This window comes from Scomber japonicus, chromosome 21 (genome assembly GCF_027409825.1).
Source record: "Scomber japonicus isolate fScoJap1 chromosome 21, fScoJap1.pri, whole genome shotgun sequence".
In the NCBI taxonomy this organism is placed as follows: domain Eukaryota; kingdom Metazoa; phylum Chordata; class Actinopteri; order Scombriformes; family Scombridae; genus Scomber; species Scomber japonicus.
The window spans coordinates 28,306,601-28,330,065 of record NC_070598.1 but is presented as its reverse complement, the minus strand read 5'-3'; the positions used below and the strand labels follow the sequence as shown (position 1 = coordinate 28,330,065).

The 23,465-nt window shown below is 42.0% G+C and overlaps 1 non-coding gene across 1 annotated transcript; it reads left to right on the top strand.

Annotated features, from left to right (window-relative positions):
* The first annotated feature begins 23,072 nt into the window (after positions 1–23,072).
* Positions 23,073–23,145, top strand: trnav-cac (transfer RNA valine (anticodon CAC)). Its single transcript has one exon. It is a non-coding gene; the product is annotated as a tRNA-Val (tRNA).
* Positions 23,146–23,465: the final 320 nt, after the last annotated feature.

Genomic DNA, 23,465 nt, shown 5'->3' with positions numbered 1-23,465 from the left:
AGAAATGCAGAGCCTGTTGTGATCACTCCCGAATCAGACTATCAACTGAAGAAGTATCAATATCCTCTTAAACAGGAAGCCCTTGATGGCATTTGTCCAGTTGTTCAGTCACTACCAATGCAGGAGCGATAGTTTCCTGTCCAACCTCTCCTGTGTGCACTCCCATTTTTCCTGTAAAGAAAATCAGAAATCACTCAGGCCATCTCTTTTGTTTATCCGGCGGAATATCAGTGACTTAAGTATATTTGATCACAGCGGACAGTATACCGCACCCCCGTTTTTGGCGGGAATCCCACCTCACCTGTACCGGGCCCCGGCCCTACCTTCCCGGCGCAAGCGTTCCCGTCGCTGCGGTAGACGCGGAGGTCGGCTGGTGAAGCTGAAGCTCTGCCTGACACGATCTACGTCCATTTCTCGGACAGGACATGGATTGCTCCCTCCTCTCGCTGTGCCCCGGCGCTTCCTCGACCCCATCAACGCCTGCCTGGTGCCTGTCACCGGCTCTTTTGAGGGACTCCAGCCCCGCCGTCTCTGCCCCCTTCAGCTCTCTCAGCGCGGGGTAAACCACCGGCTTCTGAGGACGCTACCCCGGGCTCACCGTTCCACCGGACCACAGGCCCTAGCTCCCACCAGGATCGGATTGGTGAACGCTAGATCCCTGGCGAACAAGACTTTCATCCTGAGGGATTTCTTCAGCTCCCATGGCCTGGACTTCCTCTGTATGACAGAGACTTGGATCGGTGTCGGTGAGTGCAGCCCTCTGGTCGAACTTTTACCTGCCGACTGTTCTTACTTTAACTCCCCTCGGACGTCGGGTCGTGGAGGAGGAACGGCGACAGTTTATAAAAACGATTTTAAATGTAAGCAGCGCACCGTCTCGTCCTCAATTTCCAGCTTTGAAGTGGCTGTATTTGAGGTGGGTCGTTCTGAGCCGGTGCTGTGCGCTGTCATTTACTGACCCCCCAAATACAATAAGGACTTTGTGAATGACTTTTCTGGTTTTCTGGCTGAAATCATGCCTAAGTATGTTAAAATCGGGGATTTTAACATTCACGTGTGTTGTCCGGATAAGCCGTTGGTGAAGGACTTTTTAAGCCTTATTGACTCTTTTAATTTAGTGCATTGTGTGTCTGGCCCCACACATGAACATGGACACACATTAGACCTTGTCCTCTCTCATGGTTTATCTGTGTCTAACTTGAGATCTGTGATGATTTGATTTCTGATCATATGCCAGTACTGTTTGAAGTTGCTTTCTCCTGTGCTGATGTTAAATCTGGCGCTCCTGTTCAGAGCCGTCGGATTTTTAACTCTTTTACTGCTGGCCAGTTCTCTGTGGCTTTTGATCAGCTCTGTGTCTGCCCTGCCTCTGTTAACACGGAGGAGCTCAGCTCTTGGTTTCACTCTTCCTGCCTAACCATACTGGACTCGGTGGCGCCAAAGAAAACTGTGCAGCCTAAAGCAAAATCCGAGCCCTGGTTTAATGACACAACTCGCGCAGCTAGACGGGAGTGTCGCAAAGCTGAGCGTAAGTGGAAGAAGGACAAACTGCAGGTTTTTCTCCAAATCCTTAAGGACTGTTGGCGCTGCTACCAGAATACCGTTAAAGAGACCAGAAGAGAATACCTGTCAAGCATCATTGAAGCCAATCGCCATAACCCGCGGGTATTATTTAAAACTATTGACACTGTTCTTAATGCCCCACAGCCTGTCAGCTTGGAGGCATTTCCTGAAATGTGCAATAGCTTCCTGCACTTTTTTATTGATAAGGTTGCTACTGCTAGGACTCCCATCTTAGCTCTTGCACCTGACCCCTCTGTCCCTGTTCCTTGTTCTGCAGCTCTTGATAAGTTTGAGCCTGTGTCTCTGTCATTTTTAGAAGATCTGGTTGGCCATATTTAGCCATCAGGCTCTCCCTGTGATGCTGTCTCTCCTAGCTTCTTTAAAGAGGTTTTCCCTAGTATAGGGCAGTCAGTTCTGGCTATCATAAACAGCAGCCTGTCTTCTGGTGTCGTTCCCCTAAGTTTTAAACATGCTGTGGTGCAGCCGCTACTTAAAAAACCTGGCCTTGACTGCAGCGTGCTGGCCAATTTTAGGCCCATCTCCAAGCTGCCTTTTATGTCAAAATTATTGGAGAAAATTGTTCATGCCCAGCTACAGTCATTTCTGGATGAGCACAATGTCCTGGAGGTCTTTCAGTCAGGCTTCAAAACCCTGCACAGCACCGAGTCAGCCTTACTACGGGTTTTTAATGACATCTTATTAACAAATGACTCTGGTGACCATGTCATTCTTGTCCTGTTGGACCTAACGGCAGCCTTTGATACAGTGGACCACAACACCCTAGTGGCTCAGCTAAGCCACCTAGTGGGCATCTGTGGTACTGCACTGGACTGGATCAGATCCTATCTGGCTGATAGAACCATGAGTGTGAGCCTTGGAACTCTCTGCTCTGCTCCACTGCTGTATGGGGTTCCACAGGGGTCGGTCTTGGGGCCCCTGTTCTTCTCGCTGTATTTACTGCCACTGGGCTCCATCCTGAGAAAGCATGGCATCTCTTTTCACTTTTATGCTGACGACAGTCAGATATATGTGCCGCTGAAAAAAAGAAACGCTTTCTCCCTAACACCACTTCTGGCATGTCTTGAAGACATCAAAGCCTGAATGGATTTGAACTTCCTTAACTTTAACGAGAAAAAAACAGAAGTGATGGTGTTTGGTCCCAGTGGCCTTTGTGAACTACCCTCCATTTGACTTGGGTCCTTTGGCAGATTATTTTAAGCCAACAGTCTCAAACTTGGGTTTTAAGATGGACAGTGATTTTAAATTAGATCGGCAAATTAGTGCTGTGGTGAAGTCCAGCGTTTTTCACATTAGACAGCTGGCAAAAGTAAAGCCCTTCCTCACACTACAGCACTTTGAAACAGTAATCCATGCCATCATCACATCCCGGCTGGATTACTGTAATGCACTTTATTTTGGAGTCAGTCAGTCCTCCCTCGCACGTCTCCAGTTGGTGCAAAATGCAGCCGCTCGCCTCTTAACTGGAGTCCGTAAGAGGGAGCACATAACTCCCATCCTGGCCTCCCTCCACTGGCTACCTGTGCACTTTAGAGTCCATTTTAGGATTCTTTTATTTGTTTTTAAATCTTTAAATGGTCTGGCCCCGCTCTACCTCTCTGAGCTCCTTCACCCCCACGCTCCTGCTCGGTGCCTCAGGTCAGCTGATCTGCTGCTCCTGGAGGTACCGAGGACAAAGCGAAAGCTCAGAAGGGATAGGGCATTTTCTGTAGCTGCTCCTAAATTATGGAACAAGCTTCCTTTAAATATTAGACAAGCGTCCTCACTGTCCATTTTTAAAACTTGTCTTAAAACCCATTTTTATTCCTTGGCTTTCAACCGAGCATGAGACTCTGCTCCTGTTTTAGTGTTTTTATGGTTTGTTTGTTTTAATTATTGTTTTATTGTTTTTAATTTATTTTAAAAACAATAAACAATTATCTTAGTATTTATGTCCTGTTAATTGTTTGCCAGATCAAAAACCATCGCACCTGACTGCAGCCAGATTTACTAGATATCACACCACACTTCTAGGCATGCCCAATGTCACTGTAAAACACTGTGCTGTCCTAAACCCAGCTTCTCTTCTACCACTCCCAGGTGAAGGAGATTGCCTGGCGGAGCTGCATGCGCAATGCACCCCTCGTCCTGACTTGAGGGACACCCCAATACCTAACTCTGACTTTGTTTTCTTTGTAGATGGTTTAGCATCACGTGGTCCCTCCACAGGAACAAACAAAGTTGGTGACGCTGTTGTCACTGACTCCCGTTGTGACTGACGATGTTGTCTCTTCTGGCCCTCTTCCATGTAACGTCTCTGCCCAAGCAGCTGAGCTCATTGCCTTAACCAAAGCCTGTAAGGCCGCCAAAGGTAACACAGTCACAGTACACACTGACTCATGCTATGCTTTTGGTGTAGGAAAATTAAAATTCCTCAAATCTGATGGAAAGCCAATTTTGAACCACGGTCCAGTTGCTGAGCTGTTAGATGCCATACTTCTACCCAAAGCCATAGCTGTTTGCAAATGTGCAGCGCACACAAACCACACTGACCCAATTTCAAAAGGTAATGCGAGAGCGGACACTGAAGTTAAACGTGTAGCCTCTCTCCCTCTTTTGATTAATTCCTCTAACTCACTCATCCTCCTCAGACACACACAGCCCTCCCCTTGACCTAGTTGCCCTCCACGTTTCAGCAAAATGTTTCAGCAAAATGGTTGCTCTGCCGACGCTGCAGGTGTATGGTACGGCCCCAATAGCCCCTGCCTCCCCAGACATTTTTACCCGCATTTTTGTAAGTTGACCCGTGGTTATGACCATGTGCCAAAAGGAGGGATGATGCAGATGATAACATATTGGTTCACAAAAGGATTTATGTCCTATGCAGAAAATGTTGTCAAGCGTGTGTAATCTGCGCACAACACAACACAGGCCGAGCAATTAAACCTACTGCACTACTACTACTACCTTATGATGGATTTTATTGAATTAAGTCCATCACAGGGAAAGAAACATGCACTCGTCATGGTATATATTAGGGATAGACCGATATGGTTTTTTAAGGGCCGATACCGATACCGATTATTAGTAATCAAGGAAACCGATAACCGGTATTTAGAAACGATATTAATTTGCAGTAAAAATTTAAATTTTAGTGTCAAAATTTAGAATAACACACTTGGGATTAGACTGAATACAGTATACTGTTTGTTATGTTACACTGTGAAAATCTGTGACCTTAAACTTTTGTAGAATAACAAACTCTGATGCAAATCTTGGTTGAAATGGTTCAAGCAATTGTTTTATTATATAAAAACAAAAAGTGCAGAGATCTCTTAAAGTTCAACAGGTTCAGCTCTCTTAATCTGTAGGCTACTTGCTATACCCATATGTTGCTATGTCTTCTTTTTATTAAATAAAGGAGCTCCAGGTCATGTTCACTTGATCTTTTTTTTTTTTTTTTTTTGCCGTGATGCTATTTGTTTTTAGAAGCGTAATCATTTAAGCTATTTGCAAAATCGTGTCGCACTTGATGTGAATATAAGCAGGCAGGTAGGGTCAGTTAATTGAACTGATCGAACTGAAACTGATCATAATAAGGTTGTGGTGTCTTTAAAACTTCACCATAGAGTATTTTTATTGCAACTTTGACATGTTCTGTTGCCTTGCCTTCAAACACCACACTGTTGCTTCACGGAGCAGTCCTCTCCTCTCCTCCTCTCCTCTCCTCTCCTCTCTTCTCTGTGGCGCTGCATCTAGAAGCTGCACTGTTGATTGGCTGTCACTTGTGCAGTGCAGCCAATCAGTGGGCGCTGTAGGTGGGACATTGTTACACAGCCAAGAGTGGTGACTTCAGGCAGAGAGAGACGGCTGCATAAGAGCCGTCGTTTAAAATGAACTTATTTTAATGGTTATCGGTGGAAAAAACGGCCGATGCCGATTATCATAAAAATGCTGAATATTGGCCGATATTATCGGCCATGCCGATTATTGGTCGTTCCTTAGTAGATATGTGATCAAAATGGGTAGAGGCTTTCCCAACAAACAAACAAGATGCTAATGCAGTCACAAAAGCATTAATAACAGATATTCATTCCAAGTTGGGGAATCCCAAAACGATTGTCCAGCGATAACGGATCACATTTTGTGAACCAAGCAATTTGCCAGCTCAGTAACTACCTTGGAATAGATTTAAAAAAAACACTGTGCCTATCACCCAGTAAGTGGATAGGCACAGTGGTGGAAAGAGAAAATGGCACACTTAAAAAACAAATTGGCAAAGATTTGCACAGACACTAAACTAACTTGGACACAGGCACACTGGCACTTATGTACATGAGAATGAGAAAAAGAACGAGAACAGGACTCAGTCCCTTGGAAATTCTGTTTGCAGTTCTTCCCCCTGTAGGAATCTCTCCTCCAAAGCATTCACTCTCATCCACAGCCTTTTGTGAGAATGCTTTCTTGTGTTAACCTGTCCAGGAGACCAGGTGACTTAATGGTGATCAAGGACCTCAGAAGGAAGTCTTGGCACACTCCCGGGTGGCTTGGCCCGTTCCAGGTCTTGCTCATGACACACACCGCCATCAAAGTCACTGAAAGGACAACCTGAATCCATGCCAGCCACTGCAGGAAGGTTCCATTAGCACCAAAAGGCGCTGATGTACCTGTGAACACTGGTTCGGACACACAACCCAAAGGTGTTCACAAGTCATTTTTTGCAAGTCTAAGTCAAGTCTCAAGTCTTTGAGTGAGAGTCCGAGTCAAGTCTCAAGTCTTTGAGGGTCAAGTCCAAGTCAAGTCTCAAGTCTCTGGTTAAGAGTCCAAGTCAAGTTTCAAGTCTCTCGCAAACACTAAATCAAATTCAAATTCTATAAGCTATAAAATCCTCTATATAAGACAGTATTGATGAATCTACAGCAATGTGATGTGGAAAAAATACAAAAGATTGTTTCAATTTCATAACTGTATTTTTCTTTAACAAGAGTTTTTTTTAACAATGCTGTAAAATACAATAAAAGAAATAACCGTTATGGTTATTACAGTATGACTCCTCTCTCTCTCTCTCTCTCTCTCTCTCCCTCCCTCCCTCCCCTCTCTCTCTCTTTCTCTTTCTCTCTCCCTCTCTCTCTCTCGATATGTGACAAATATCCTTCTTGATATCTAGAATAGGCTGCTTGGGTATGACTCTTATAAAGCATTAAATGTGTAGGTGCTCCACTAATTATTTACACATAAAACGCCACTGGGTGACTGTACTGTAACTTAATTTAAGACAATGTCACAGAATAATCTTCTGGCACACCGTTATGAAATGTTAACTCAGCCTGTCACATCATAAGAATGTAGCGTTAATATTCGTTTGAGAGCTAATTGCTAATTTTAATGTCTTTCACATTAGCAAGTGACTGACCGGTCTGGGTGCGTTTTCAGATGTCGGATGAAGTTTGAAGTGGTTGAACCAAAATCTTGAATCTTCTTGTTGCACATTATGCACACTGCTGTCTGTTTGTTGGCTGACTGCGTGAAGGCATTGTAGCCAAATGTAACGATCCAAGGGACTCCTGTTGGGCTTCTTTCACTCGCCATTGTCTTGAAATCAGAGAGTTTCTAATACAGTATACAGTAGTAGACGGGCTCTGCTCGAAATACGCGCGTACACACGGCGCATGCGTGATGTTGGTGTTTACTGTCAGCCTCAGTCACAGCCAGAGATCACTTCCCAAATGCAAACAGAGAAGACGAATGACAGATAAATAATGAGAATATAAATGATAACATGAAAATAATGGTAATTTGCGAGTCTCCAGCCTCGAGTCCGAGTCAAGTCTGAAGTCTTTTGAGGTTGGTTGTTTAGGTTCCTAAACAAACAAGAGGGGTTGGAGAGTGAGCAATGTTTGTTTGTTGGTCCGCAGGGGTGCTCTATTCCAATTCGTCTGTCTGACACACAACATACACTGTTTGATGTTAAAGATTAATTTCCACACATCACTGTAGCTGTTGCACCCGGAAAAGAGGCAAAACATCACCAGAAAGGGTGAAACTGCTGGTCAACATGCCTCCCCCCAGAACTAAGAAGGGCATGCTTTCATTCTTAGGGTTGGCGAACTATTGTAGACACTGGATTTTTTGAGTATGCTGCTTTGGACTCTGTATTGCGAGCTGCCACACTGCAGTCAGCTCCCCCTGTGGTTCAATGGACTGATGACATGCAAAAAGCTTTTCAGAATATAAAGCATGCTCTCACCATGGCTCCAGCTTTAGGATTGCCAGACTATCATCAGCCATTCCATCTACGTGTACATGAAAGAGAAAGCATTGTTATAGGCATTCTATTACAAAAACAAGCAATTACCTCCAGCCCATATATACTACAGTCTGTCTGTCAGTCGCCGCCGGATTGTGTGCCATACTGGTTTGCCTGGTGCCTGTTAATCTGCCAGTCCACGCCTGCGAGCCAGCTTGGCCTTCCTGGATTCCCTCTATGCATTTAAGCCTCTAGCCAGCCATACCCCATCCTCTGCAAGACCGAAGCCACCAAGCCAGCCTTTTGCTGACGTTTCTGCCCCCTTTTGCTCCCACAATAAATCTCTGGCTTGCAACTAACTTTTGCCTCTCATGATCTGCATTTGGGTCCTAAAGCCGACACCTGAAAGAAATGATTCTTTACACTGATGGTTCAGCTAGCAGACCACCTGACAACTTTCACCTAGCTGGCTATGCAGTAGTAAATGATTGGGAGGTTTTAGAAGCACTAGCCCTGCCGCCTGGCACTTCAGTGCAGGCCGCAGAACTATATGCCCTCACTAGGGCCTGTATTATCACTTCTGGTAAAATTGCCACCATCTACGCTGATTCACGATATGCTTTTGGTGCAGCTCTTGATTTCGTTCAGTTATGGAAAATGAGAGGGTTTGTGTCATCATCTGGCAGGCCACTACAACATCATGAGTTGGTAAATGACCTGCTAGACGCCATTATGCACCCGTTCCAGCTTGCAATTGTGAAATGTGCTGCTCACTCTCAGTAAAATTATCCTATTTCACAAGGAAATGCAATTGCTGATTTCGCAGCCAAACAAGCAGCAACTTCCTCTTCCTCCATGGTACGTCAGTGTGCCTCTACACAGCCTGTCCATCTGTTTTCGCTACCGTCCGTTAATGATGTTGTAATGCTGCAAAATTGCGCTGATGATAGGGAGTGTAGTCTTTGGTTTAGAAAAAGGTTGTACAGTTGATGCAGAGTCTAGCTTGTGGCTCCAACCTGATGGTCGTGATACTGGCACATGTTGCACATGGACCAGCGCATGTCGAAAGATGTTATTTGCTCACAGTGGTTTGCACCAGGTATCACACAGGTCTCACAAACACTTGTATGCCAACAGACCAGAAAACAGAACAGCACTGTGCGACATGACCATTTGGAACCCCCATCAGGTCCATTTGTAAATATGCAAATAGATTTTGCACATATGCCCAGTTGTCGCGGCTACAAGTATTTGTTAGTAATAACTGATTAATATCCAAAGTGGGTTTAATGCTTCCCAAGCAGGAAAGAAGATACCAGAACTGTTGTAAAGTGTCTTCGAAGGGAAGTAATTCCAAGATTCGGGGTGCCACAGGGAATAGATAGTGACAGAGGTCCAGCTTTTGTATCACAACTCCCACAGGGACGGTCAGCTATCTTAGGATTCAAGTGGCAGTTACATGTTCCTTATCACCCACAAAGTTGAAAGGATGCGGAATGCAACTATCAAAGAAAGACTGGCAAGGCAGAATGGATTCATGACACAAGGTACAGACTAGCTCCCAGCCGCCAGAGAGGATGTGAAGGTTAATGGCAGGTAATCGGACGATTACTCATCTTTTCACTCCTGGGCCAATTTAGGTTTGGACGTTTCAGTATAGCAGGGAGGCTTCTCTGCTCATGATACGGTCCTCAAAGAGGGGGCGCCCTCTGCGGGACAGCCCTGGGGAAACAAACCAGGTATTAGGCTGTGAATGCAAGGATGGAGTAAGACATTTTTTGAAGCTCATTAGCAACGAAAATGCACATGAATCTGAAAAACAAGGTGATTATGTTGCTAAAATGGAGCCAGAAAATAGCACCTTCAGCTCTGTCTTGTACAAAACGAACTGTGAACTCTGTTGTTTTTGAGTGTCCCACTGACATATGTGAAGAAAATGATTGCTATGTCGCAAGACCTGACATCTTTATGAAGAGAAAGTGGACGTGGGGCACCTACAGTATGATAAGAGGTTGGTGGAGATGGAGTTAATTAAGCCAGGAAGGATGAAAGTAAAATTCACATCCGACTTTCCTCAACTTATACCTCTAGATTTATGGTGTTTCACTGAACAACAACTGGTTTCCTCCCCTGATTTCTAAACTATGGGATGTTAGCTATCCAGAGGGAAAAAAGGGACAGCCTAAATCTTGTAATGCTAATGCATGGTATGAAGATGTAGCCACTTCTACCTATGTTTTTTTTTCACGTCAGCCAAAAACCAAGCTGATGCTAAAACAGGACAGATTGTGCAAGACTTGTCTAAAGGCAAGGCTTAACAGCCTGTTGAGCCAAAAGTAAATTCAGCTATTAGTCTTATGATTGATTATGCACATGATTGTAATTTCAGTAACTGCTGGCTGTGTCAAAATATGCCAGTGTCAATCCATTGTCCTATGCTTAAATTGCCCAATTCCATTCATCAAAGCTGACTATGAAACGCCTGATTGGAATGATCTGAGTTTGAGACTTAACAATGATACAGATGATTGTTACACCCCTATCTATCCAATTGACTCTGTTAATTCCACAGAACATGCTGACATTGCACGACATGTTGCACAAAGTATCAATGAGCAATATTTATTTGCCCCCTCATGCACTGCAAAATGTTCCATTGTGTTTCCGAGGTGTAGGGTCAGGTCAGGAGGAGGTAGGACCGAATAGTTGTAATATGGTAATAAATGTCACTCTAAAGCAGTCTCCCCTGCCCGAGAGAGTGTTTTTAATTTGCGGTGATAAAGCAAATTGCTGCACGCCATACGAAGAATCACAAGGTATTTGCTATTCGGCTTATTTGAGTCCCCTGATCAGGAAAGTAGATGCCTCCGAAACAGCTTCGCTGTATCCTCCTTTGCATAGATACAGGGAGTTAACATCCTCTAAACGTGTCATCAGCATCCTTTTACTCTGGTATGGTGTTTATGTGTCTACGGAAGAGGATTAGGGCCACTGTGGGAAAAAAGTGAGTTCTGACTTTTTTCTCCAGAATTCTGAGAAAAAAGTCAGAACTCAACTCAACTTAGTGAGTTCTGACTTTTTTCTTAGAATTCTGCCTTTTTTCTCATGAAGTCAGAATTCTGACTTTAAACTCACAATTCTGAGAAAAAAAAGTCAGAATGACCTCTCCCTGGAAGATGATGACGAGGAGGTGGAGACCTCAGATCTCTTATCAAAAGTATTTAGTTTAATGAATCAGGGAGTCAGACAGTGGGAGGCGTGATTTGTCTGAGTGTTAAACTGGGGCGGATGCGTATCACCTGCTGTCTGCAGATGAAACTCAGAGGCTTCTGTGTGTTCATGTACTCCTTGAACCCGAATAATTACTTTTGGTTTATAGGCTACATTCACACTGCAGTTAAAAGTGACCTGAATCCGATTTGTTCGCTCAAGTGTGACCCATATCTGATTTGTTTCTGACAATGTGAACAGCACAAGTCACATTGAATCTGACATTTCCAAATCTGATTCAGGCCACATTCAAATGTGGTACTGAATCGGATACATATCAGATTATTTTTAATGCGGCCGCAATCTGAACAGTCAGGTCACATTTAAAGTTGAAGTATGTAACTCTGACACCAAGTGTTTAGAAATAGTACTGTGGCCCACATTCAAAACACTGGAGAGAGCTGTTACTCCTCACCCCCTCCCTGCCAGAGTCTACTTCACGCGGGTTGCCAGTTGTTGGACGTGATCCTGCACGCACGTGAGACGAGTGCAACATACAAAATGCAAAGTGACCCACAGTCAGACATCCCAACCTGTTTCAAAGGCATCTCCTATACATCCCCTTGTTTTGTTTCTCAAATTGTCACAACGTATTTCAGAGTCATAATGAGTTTTTTTTGGTTTTGTAACATCAGACATTATCTGCAGTGTTCCTAGCTGCAGCTCAGTGGCAACTGGCAACCTGGCTGCTGAAACACTACTGACTTGGTGATTGGTAGCTAGGTGATGGGTGGCGTATCAGGCCAAAACACAGAATGACAACATAAACATGACTTGAGGGCTGCAACTGAGCTTTTCAAATGTGAATATTCTGGCTGGACTACTACTGTCAGTGATATCAGTGTTTGAAATGAACATGATTCCTTAATGTCTGGTGACATTTAGGGCCATTTTATGATTACTTGGAATATATTTGTTACATACAGCTACTTTAATGCCGCTTTGACATTATTCTGGAGCAACACACAGCAAGTATTAATTTTCTTTCTCCTCTTCCTCCTTTTTAACATCACCCACTCACAAATTTGCCATCTGCCGCCACACACTGTTTTCAATATTAGACCATAAATGAAACTACCAGTAACTTCACCAGCTGTTGCTGTTGCCACGTTCGCTTCCGTAAACTCCGTTCTGTGTGTGACGTCATTAATGATCACTTCAGGAGGCCACATTTAAAAAGTGTAATATGACCAGCCAAACAAATCGGATTTGAGCAATAAATTGGAATTGAGCATTAAGGCCTGTGGTGTGAACATAGCCATAGTGAATGTTGTATGTGATTTTGATTGTGTATTTGAATGCAATGAAAAAACTGCGACTGATGAAACTGATGAAGGATTCAAGGCCACCATGCATCAAAAGTGCTAGTAACTTCTCCATGGTGGTGACTCTTGACTGTACGTTAAGTACATGGGTTGAAGACTCGTCAGTGCATAAATTAATGTGTGAAATGATTACATTTGTTATTGTGATTTTACTTTTTCCTTTTCAGGGATGAAATGAGTATTTTTCTGTATTGCTGTAATCACATGTACATGTATGTATCACCTTTTAAAGTGTAAGGTTTCCTAATGGGATGAGATAGGGTAAACGCATAGGTCTTGTTTCCTCCATACCATCGAGGCGTGGCCTTAAACCCCTCGCTAGACTAGGAGTAGTTAGTACAGGGTTCTTATTGGCTATTTTCAGGATCATTAGGGAAGTAGGCCCCTCTCTCTCTCCAGCCGCATCCACTTCCTGCCATCGCCACCACCACCAGCACCACAGCAGTACCACATGATGGTGTCTCCACCGTGCTGGAACCGGCAGATGAGGAACTGCCGGAGCTATCCCAGGAGCAGCACCACCACTACCCCACGGAACCTCCTAAAGCCCTCATCTTGGACCAGCCAGCAGAGTCACCAGCTCCCTCCACACGAGCACCATCGGCACCACCACCTGCTGCAGAGGACTTGGAGGAGATGCCCGGGCCCGCCTTCCTTCCTCGCCCACCACCTGCTAGCAGTGCTGAGGTAAAGCTGTCTGTCAAACAGTAAATGTTACCTGTCAGATGTCAAAATTCACAACAGTAATACTGAAAAGAGAGAAACTTAATACCCAGTAACATTGATATCTGTTCCATTTTCATTGTCTCTACTCTTAAAATAGCTTTTTGTGAAGCTTTGACAATAAGTTCACATATATTTCTCAATAATGGCTAATGTAGCATTTTACACCAAAACAGTAAGACACACAAATCCCAGTAACGTATCTGCCCTGTTTTCACTGTTACAGCGTTTAAAACTGAATTTTGTGCGGTTTTGACTATAAGATCACTCATATATCAATGTTTGCAAAACAAAATTAAAATGAAATATAAGTGATTAAGTTTAATAAAAGCTAAACTAAGTCCCACCCCTCCATTTTAACAATGTTGAAAATCAGTGCATCAGTCTTTCCACTCAGTGCTGTTTATTGAGAGAATGCACAGACAAAGTTTCACACACACAATGACACTCAATGAAAATCAAAGCTCGGCATTTAACTTACATGTTTGTATTTTGTTCACCTGTGGCTCAAAGGTTTTTAATTTTGTTTCAAATTTTCCATACAGACACACATCTATACTGGCACACCACCACTTTCACTCATCACCTACTCACACAGACAAACTCGATAGAAATGTGTGTGCGTACACATGTATGTACAGCTCCAGAGACAGTACAATTTATATTGTGCTGCGTTCACAAGTCAGAGAATTTGTGTCGTCTTGCATATCTGCAGTAACTCTGTTATCTGCATATGCTGTTGTGTGCACGTGTGTGAATAAGTGATTTTTTTCAGCTGCTCCAGGTAATTCTGAACCTTGAAGGCAGCATGGGCGATTTTAGACAGGGGCCAGGGTGGGCCAGGGCCCCTGTAGAATTGGTCCTGGCCTCCCCTATGGCCCCTGTGCCGAGCACAGATGGATTAATGATGAATCTAGTATGGGATATTGAAAAAGATCTGTAATGTTTAATGTTTAAATGTACAATAAAAAGGATGAATTTCTTGCCATTATATTTTTCCATAATAACTATAATTGGTATAGCTCATTTCAAACAAGACATGCAGCTCATTGTGTTTTAACAGTTAGATTAATACGAAATAGGTAAGTTGATTAACCCATTGATGCAAAATACTGTGTAGTTCATCATTGACCCTAGCACCAGGAGCTGCATGATGTAGCTTTAGACTCATGAAATTCAACATTTATTTTTTTAATGAAGAAAGTTGGTATGTTAGAGCTGAATGAATATGTTCTAATGCAAGATGAGGTTTTCAGCTTTTAATTCAATTAATTACATGCTTTGTATGTGCTTCAGATGCTGAAGCAGGTGTTTTTGCAGGTATTTTAGGCAACACTGGGTTTAGAAAAAGGCCGATATTTGGCAAAAGTAGGTTGAAGAATATAAGGTACATGGGCCCCCCCTCAAAACATGTTGGCCCCTCTCTGGCCCCCCTGGTAATTTTGGTCTAGAATTGCCACTGGAAGGCAGGCTGGTCAACTGGGCTTGGAAAACAATGTAGACTCAATGGGAGGAGGCTGTGAATGGTGCAATGTTGGTTTGCTGAACAAACAACACAGAAAGGACACAGAAAAGAGTTATACCTAATTATACATGGGAGGATGGACTGGCAATCTTACAAATAGCTGATTTCACAAAAACTTGTGTTTTCCTTTCTGTTCCCTTGTGTTCCCTCAGTGACATTCTGCTTATTTTTATTGGCTCATAGGAGCTTCAGCACAATGTGGTGTGATTGAAGCAGCCAGTAATATTCTGTAGGTGGGACACTATTTTTATTTATTTTTTAATCTGTTTACATAAATAATGTAGTAAATGATTCTGAAGTTACAGTCCAACATAACTATATAATAAAAGATCTTCATTAAGTCAAACCATATTTTTATAGTATTTTTGATAACACAACATATTTCCAGCTACAGCCATTAAACTTATTTACACTTTGCCCTGTATTCTGATTCGTATCTACAGGGAAAAATGCAGCATGTAATTCAGTTGTACAGTTTTTAATTTCATCTCTTTGATATCAGCCTCAGTTTACTGTTAACTTTCCTATAGCCACATTAAAGGTGAATTTACTTACTCCAAATACAATACCAGTGGCGTCATTAGGCATATTTTAGGGGGGCTTCAGCCCCCCTAAAATATTCTTAAGCCCCCTAAATAATTGTATGTTCAATTATTTTAAAAAAATAAAAATAATATATATTTTTCTTTTTTTTACAGAAAAGTGCTGACAAAATCAATATAATGTGGCCAGAATATGAGTTTAAATAAATAATCATATTACCAGTCATTATTAACTTAAATATGATCATAAATCTTAGTTTCCCTTCACTTCATAATGGAAGGTAGAGAGTCAGAGTCAGTGCGTCATTATCAAGGGGGGAATTGTGGGTTCTCCGAGTGAAGACCACTTCCGCGTTCAAAAAGCTGCAGTCCCCCCCGCCGGCTCTGGGGGCTGGCACCAGAAGGGAGCAATTTCCCATTGAGCCCCATGTTAAAATAGCCAACTTTACAGCTTAAAAAAACATATTTAAAGCCTGATACATTTTATTTTTTTGGTCTTTACCGATAGTTTCCAGCTCAGTGAACACTGTGTGTGTGTGTGTGGGGGGGGGGGGGGGGTGAATTTCAGTAAATCAATTAATCATGTGTAGAGATTTCTCATGCAAGTAGATAATTATCTACATATTAGAGTTCCACCGTTAGTAAAGGTAAGACATAGACATATGATTTAGCACATTTGAAAAAATAAAAAAAAATACTGGTAAAGACTTTCTAAGGTTCCATGGGCACTCTGGAAAGGTCAGAAAACAGAAACACTGTTGTGAGAATTTTTACAATTTTTAGTAAAACTTTGTGTAGGAGCCAGATATGAATTTGACTGTGGTGCTCCTCCCAAACAGCAGGGGGTGCATGTTTATGCTGACAGGGCACTGATTTATTTTAAAGGGTCATGCCAATCACCACAGGTGCGCTGATGGTGAGGGCAAAAAGTTTTTTGACTGCGTTCAGGTCGCAGCTATTTTCTGTTGTTTTGGTTTATTATGTTATTTTGTATTAAGAGCAACAAACGAAACTAAGCGTTGTGTTTAAACGACCAATAAATAATAGATCAACCAGTTAAGTAGTCTGCGTATTGAGTGCACGTCAGAACATCCAGCCATTAGCAGCCAGTAGTGGCTTTAAGTTTAGGACTAGTCACTACAATTAGGTCAAAAAACTTTGTCTGTCGGGATCAACTGGAGATCGGCGTGTTGCTTCACGGTGAATCGGGGAGGCTCGCTGGTGATCATCTGCTGCAATCCGGGACCGGCAAACAGCTGACTTCATCCATCCATCCATTCATCGCTGGACCGGAGCTACTGGGGTGCCACCGGGATGTCAAGCCACGGGTGACTGGATGTCAGACCACTTATACCGGCCAACGTATGGGTATGAGCAGCGCTGACACATTAAATGAATGGCCATTGAAGGTTGTGTGCACACCTTAAAAGAAAATCCAATGCATTGGTTGCGACTCAAATTATGCGCGTTGAGGCGTATCATACCGCGGGTGCGCTTCATTTCGTAGATTAATAGGACATTGGTATTTGAAAATATGAATGAAGTTGCGCAAACGTGTCATCCACTTGCAGACGTGCCGTCGGTGAATGAGACTGAACTTGAAACGTGTCCAAAAGACATTGAAACGGACACTGTAAAAAGACGCTCCATTAAACTAACGAAAAAAGCTTTAATGGACAAGATTGACAATTTACAAAAGGATAGAAAGTCCAAATTTAACAAGTTGTCAAAACTAAAAGAAACTATTGTCCATTTGATGAGTGGTGATGAGTATGCAAATGAGGTGAAATGTACATTTGAAAAGTTTAAAGGTTTGTGTGATGATGCAAAACAAACGCATGCTACCTTGTTGGGGTTATTACCTGAGGAGGAAGCAACAAAACATGATACCTGGTACAAAGCAAAAATGTTGAATGTGAATGATTTTATTGCTGATGTGGGTAAATGGTTGTCTAAACCCCCAAAATGTCATGATGATGATGATGATGATGCTTATTATGTCCCCAATGATAACCATGACAAAAAGGAAATTGTTATTGGGCCACATGATAGTATCTCAAATGTTATTTCAAATAAGGGCAGTAAACTGTCAAGTCACAAAAGTTGCAAAAGCAATACATCTTCCACCGCATCTGCACGCATTAAAGCAGAGGCTGAAAAGGCAGCACTCATTGCTCGTGCCGCTGCTTTACAGGAGAAGCATGCATTGCAGGAGCAGGAAGAGTCATTACGGAGGAAAAGGGAGCAACTTGAGCTGGACACTGAAATTGCAGCCTCTTCTGCTAGGCTAGCAATACTCCAGAGCTGTGGCAGCCATGTGTCAGAGAGAGGATCGGATGGAATGGAGTCATACTTCAGGAAAGAGGCTGAAAGTAAAAATGTTTCCACACTTCTCAGTCCACATGGTAAAATGGATGAGCATCATTTGCAGTATGAATCTGATCAAGTCCAAAGAAATATTCATTCAAGGATGGAAAAAACTATCGCACCTGACTACTACAGCCAAAGGGAGGCAACTCACAGCCAAAGGGAGGCAACTCATAGAGAACATCATGACACATATCAACAGAATATCAGCAGATCAGTTTTGAATCCGCTGGAGCAGCAAACAAAGCAGGAGGTCATTCAACCTACACTATCGACTCAAGTCAGCAATCACACACCAAGAGATCTCTATGATGTACTGCAAAGACAAAATGACATAACAACACTCCTTGTTCAAATGCAAACTTCTCAGTACTTACCACACAGAGAAATTCCAACTTTTGCAGGAGATCCTCTACAGTTTAAAACATTCATGAAGGCATTTGAACATTCTGTGGAAGCAAAAACCAACAATAAAGGTGACTGTCTATATTTCCTTGAGCAGTTTACTAGGGGACAGCCAAGGGACCTTGTACGCAGCTGCCTTCATATGACTCCTGAAAGAGGTTATTCCAACGCTAAACATCTGCTTGAGGAGCATTTTGGAAACGGATTAAAGGTAACAGCTGCCTACATGGAAAAAATCACTGGATGGCCTAGTGTCAAATCTGAGGACACTAAGGGACTTCAAGCATATGCATTTTTCCTACGTGAATGTTCTAATGCTATGGAGGAACTACAATATTTGGACGAGCTAAATATGCCAGCGAATATGAAAATGATGATTCAAAAACTTCCATACAAACTCAGAGAAAAATGGAGAGTAAGAGCATGTGAAATCTTGGACAGAGACCACAAAAGAGCTTGTTTCATGGACATTGTGAGGTTCATTGAGCAGCAGGTCAGAATTGTGTCAGATCCAGTCTTCGGTGACATACAGGATGCTGCTGTCATTAAAGGAACAATCAAAAGCAAACCTCAAAAACACAATTCAATAGAAACAGCTTTGCAACTCATGTCTCTATTGCAAATGAATCAAAGGCGGATGTGTCTCAGCATGAAATGTCTTCTACTAAAGTAAACCCAATTTCCTGTCTGTATTGTGCAGGTGGACATGCATTGGAGCAGTGTCCACAATTGGAAAGAAAGGTGCACAGGGAAAAGCTGAACTTTCTAAAGGAGAAAGGTTTGTGTTTTGGTTGCTTGAGCACAGGGCACTTGAGCAAGAACTGTGATAGGCGCATTTCTTGCAAATATTGCAACCAAACACATCCCAGCGTCTTGCACATTAAAAAAAAGGAATGGGTTAACCAAGGACATTCTGAACTGCCAAATAAAAAATCAGTGAGTCACACACCTACCTCTACTTGTGGTCATACAGGGGCTGGCAACAGTAGTGGCATTCTTCCCATCTTACCTGTACAAATAAAGTGTGCAAAAGGAAAGAAGATGATTGAAACTTACGCTTTTCTGGATCCAGGAAGCACAGGTACCTTCTGCTCTGAAAAGCTTGTGGATAGATTGAATACTCAAGGACGAAGAGCTAAAATCCATCTTCGTACAATGGGTCACAGTAAGGCGGTGCCAACCTGTATTGTAAATGGCCTGGAAATCTCCAATCTGTCTGGCACACATTTCTACAAGCTTCCTGATGTGTTCACTCAGAAGGAAATGCCTGTGTCTCCAAACAACATTGTAGGTGAAGAAGAGTTGGCAAAGTGGCCTTATCTCAAGGATATTCAGATTCCACGCATAACAGCTGATGTTGACTTGTTAATCGGCACAAACGCCTCCAAGTTGATGGAACCTTGGGAGGTGATTAACAGTCGCGATGATGGACCATACGCTGTCAGAACCTTACTGGGATGGGTAATTAATGGTCCATTACAAGGAAATGACAACAAGCGGAGTGCTTGTACTGAAGTTATTGTCAACAGGACTGTGGTTGAGAGGATAGAAGGGTTGCTCATCAACCAATATAACAATGACTTCAATGAGAGAGCCTCTAACGACCAACAAGAGATGTCAAGAAAGGAAAACCAATTCTACCTCCAGGACTTTTTGAAAAAACGGACCTATATGCAAGAAAAAGGTGGAAACAAATCCAATATATTGCAAATCTCTTCTGGAAAAGATGGGTTCGTGAGTACCTTCTATTGCTCCAGGAAAGACAAAAATGGGCAAAGGAAAAAAGAAGCTTCATGCCTGGAGATATTGTTGTAGTTGTAGATTCTACAGCACCCCGAGGATCATGGGTACTTGGGAGAATCCTAAAAACATTCCCTGATAGGAAAGGTCTTGTACGTTCTGTCCGTCTAAAAACAAAGACAAATGTAATAGAGAGACCTGTGACTAAAATATGTTTGTTATGTGAGGCAACAGATTAAGAATTGTTGTAAATTTTGTTTATTACGGATTTGTGATCAGAGATATCACATGTATTATTAATGTCTGAATGTAAGAATATTATTTTGAATTATATGGCTCCTCTTAAAATATTGTTTTGAATTGCTCAGTCTTCTGCCAGAAGCAATTAGGGGCTGGAGTGTAGGAGCCAGATATGAATTTGAATTTGACTGTGGTGCTCCTCCCAAACAGCAGGGGGTGCATGTTTATGCTGACAGGGCACTGATTTATTTTAAAGGGTCATGCCAATCACCACAGGTGCGCTGATGGTGAGGGCAAAAAGTTTTTTGACTGCGTTCAGGTCGCAGCTATTTTCTGTTTATTTGGTTTATTATGTTATTTTGTATTAAGAGCAACAAACGAAACTAAGCGTTGTGTTTAAACAACCAATAAATAATAGATCAACCAGTTAAGTAGTCTGCGTATTGAGTGCACGTCAGAACATCCAGCCATTAGCAGCCAGTAGTGGCTTTAAGTTTAGGACTAGTCACTACACTTTGCAATTGGTGGGTAAAAACTTGAGCTTTAATGCTTAATATTTGTGTTTAAGTTGATATTCCTTTTAACTGACTACGACATTTTTAACATTTTCAATAAGTGTAGAAGACAAAAGGAGTGCAAATATGAAAATAATTTATTTGAACATGAGGTACTCTTTAAATGAACAAACAAAACAATCAGTATATGTAATAAATAATTAATAAACTTTTAAAATAAAATAAAAAATAGGGGCAGTGTTTGGCTCGGTTGGTGGAGCTCCCGCCCCATATGAGGCTGTAGTCCTTGCTGCGGGTGGCCCGGGCGTGGAGGCTGGCCGGGGCCTGGTCTGGGCGACTGGCAGAGGCCTGGGCAGCTTTCTTTTCCATTTTCTAAATATAAAGAAAGACAAACATCTTGTAACCAGTGGTGTACAAAGTATTGAAATGCCTTACTTCAGTAAAAGTAGCCTACTAATACCACACTGTGAAAATACTCCACTACAAAGACACTACACTACTACTATACACTACAAAGACCTGCATTCAAAACCTCACTTTTGTGAAAGTGTTAACATTAAGTTTTATCTGCAAAATGCAATTAAGTATAAAAGTAAAAACAGTCTTTGTGCAGTAAACGGTCCCTCTCTGTTTTACTGTTATAGAATGTTTGTGGATTGATATCACTGATGAATCACTGCATATGATGCATTTTATTGCTGAGGCAGTTTAGCACAATTTAACAATTAAATATACTATTGAGTCGATTTATCTATCTATCTATCTATCTCTCTATCTATCTCTCTATCTATCTATCCCTGTCATGTGAGAACCCTGTATCTCACTTCTTTTAAAACATTTTTAGGTGTATAAAATGCTTAACAAACTTTCTTTACATTATTCTACATAGTAATTTCACAGAGTAGTAACGTTTAACCCTCAGATCCTGTTGCCACATTTTATGGACCATCAGATTTTTCATTTGGCTGTGATCATGTTATAATGTTCATAGGTTGCAGAGAGGTGGCTTTTGCAAGGTACATCATGCTCCTAAAAGATCTCCTGTCTGCACCATGGTCTGCACCTTATAATTCTCTGTTTATCGCGGCTCCCAGGGTAGCTAAAGCTACTCGCGCTGCCCCCAGGGGACTCAACGCCCCCGGAGCCGTAACTGGGGCGAGCTGGGGGGGGGTCGAGCTGAGGGATTTCATCGGGCTGATGATACTGGAAGTAATTTTGTCTCTGATTTTCACCAGATTTAACATTTTATCAAAATTTGCCATAAAAAAAACCCTGTAAAACGAGAACCAGTCCCAGAAGCTCCAGCTCTGGAGAAACAGATAGCGGACACTCCCAGAGCGCTCCCCGAGAATGGTGCGTCGCCACCCGGGTAAAATACATAAGGGAGACGAGATTTGGCGCTTTTTTCAAAACTCCGATCTAAAATATCAGATTATACCACTTTCCCTTAGTCGATTGAGGTCCAGTCAAAAGTATGATGGTCTTTTAACTCTTCTCTAGCCATATATGTACTATGATGTCATGTTTTTTTACACAGAAAGTCACGTGATCATGCGTTTTAGCCGACATGTCACAAAAAACTGTACGGTACATGGCCATATAAAATTTTAAAAATGCTCCAGCGAACTATAAGCAAACAAATCAATGTTGGCCCTGTTCAAAGGCAGACATATGACTGTTCTCATAATAGTTGGAGGAAACAAAAATGTTATTTATTTTATTGCAGTTTTTCAACATTTTTTATGACAGGTATTAGCGGTCCCTCACTAAAACATGTCATGAAAGGGTTAAATTATAAAAAATATTGATAAAATTACACATCATTCATTAGAAGACACCTAACCCTAAGCAATAAAAACATATTTTAATACCTATTTTAACTTTATCATGGTGTGTGTTTGAAAACAACAAGAAGACGTTTCATTTAATTTCTAACAGGATCTGAGGGTTATGAGTTTTGGTCCCCAGCGGACTTATTTAACTTTATTTCTTATGTAGTATAATCTCAATAAAACATTAATAACTAACCCTAACCCACATTAATCATTATTTCAAGAGCTGCGGCGTTATATTTTTTTATAAGGAATTTAACGTTACCTGTGGTCGAGTCGGTCGCTGTCAGGTCGCTGTGCTGGAGGCTGGACTGCCGTGTAGCTGCTGCCAGTAGCTGCTTGTTAGCCTAGCCTAGCTGATTAGCCTTAGGCTAGCTCAGTTCGGAGCGGTTAATTCGAGTTCAGTGGGCGGGATCTCGGCTGGCTGACCCCGGCTGACCCGTAGGTCAAAATTCGTATTTGTAACTTGAGTTTTGAAAACTTGTAACTTCAGGGTCGCACTTGAAGGTGGGAAATTTGTGTGTCCGTCGGATTTAGTTTTACACATGCACAAAGTATTTTTACAACTACAAAATCTTTTTGACTCTTGTTTGATCCCATATCTATATGAGCAAAGATGGCATGGCACTCTTCTCATCTGAGCAATTTAGGGCGCACTCACACTAGGCAATCGTACCATGCCCAAGCACGTTTGCCCCCTAAAATCCGGATTATTTGGCCAGTGTAATAAAGTCATATGTCCATTAAATTTTGATATACAGTTTCTTGTAGTGTTCTAACAGTTTCTATAGTGTAGTGGTTATCACGTTCGCTTCACACGTGAAAGGTCCCCGGCTTGAAACCGGGTGGGAACATTTCTTTGATTTCTTTGTGTTTTCATTGTAGAATAAATAAAACCTCACAGCTGATAAACTTTGTTTAAAACAAATTTGATAACACTTCACCATGCCTAATAAACTCCATTATTAAAGCATTTTAAATACAGTTTCTATTTTTATTGCTTAATAGTTTAGAAATTCATACAACACAAGTTATCAACATACTCACAAATTAATTTAAAAAATCCTATATCATATATGTATTTTAATTAGAGTAAATGTACTTATTTGTGTGTGTGAATGATACAGGTTTATATCCTGGCTGCATTTGACAGGGAGGATCATAAATCATGTTG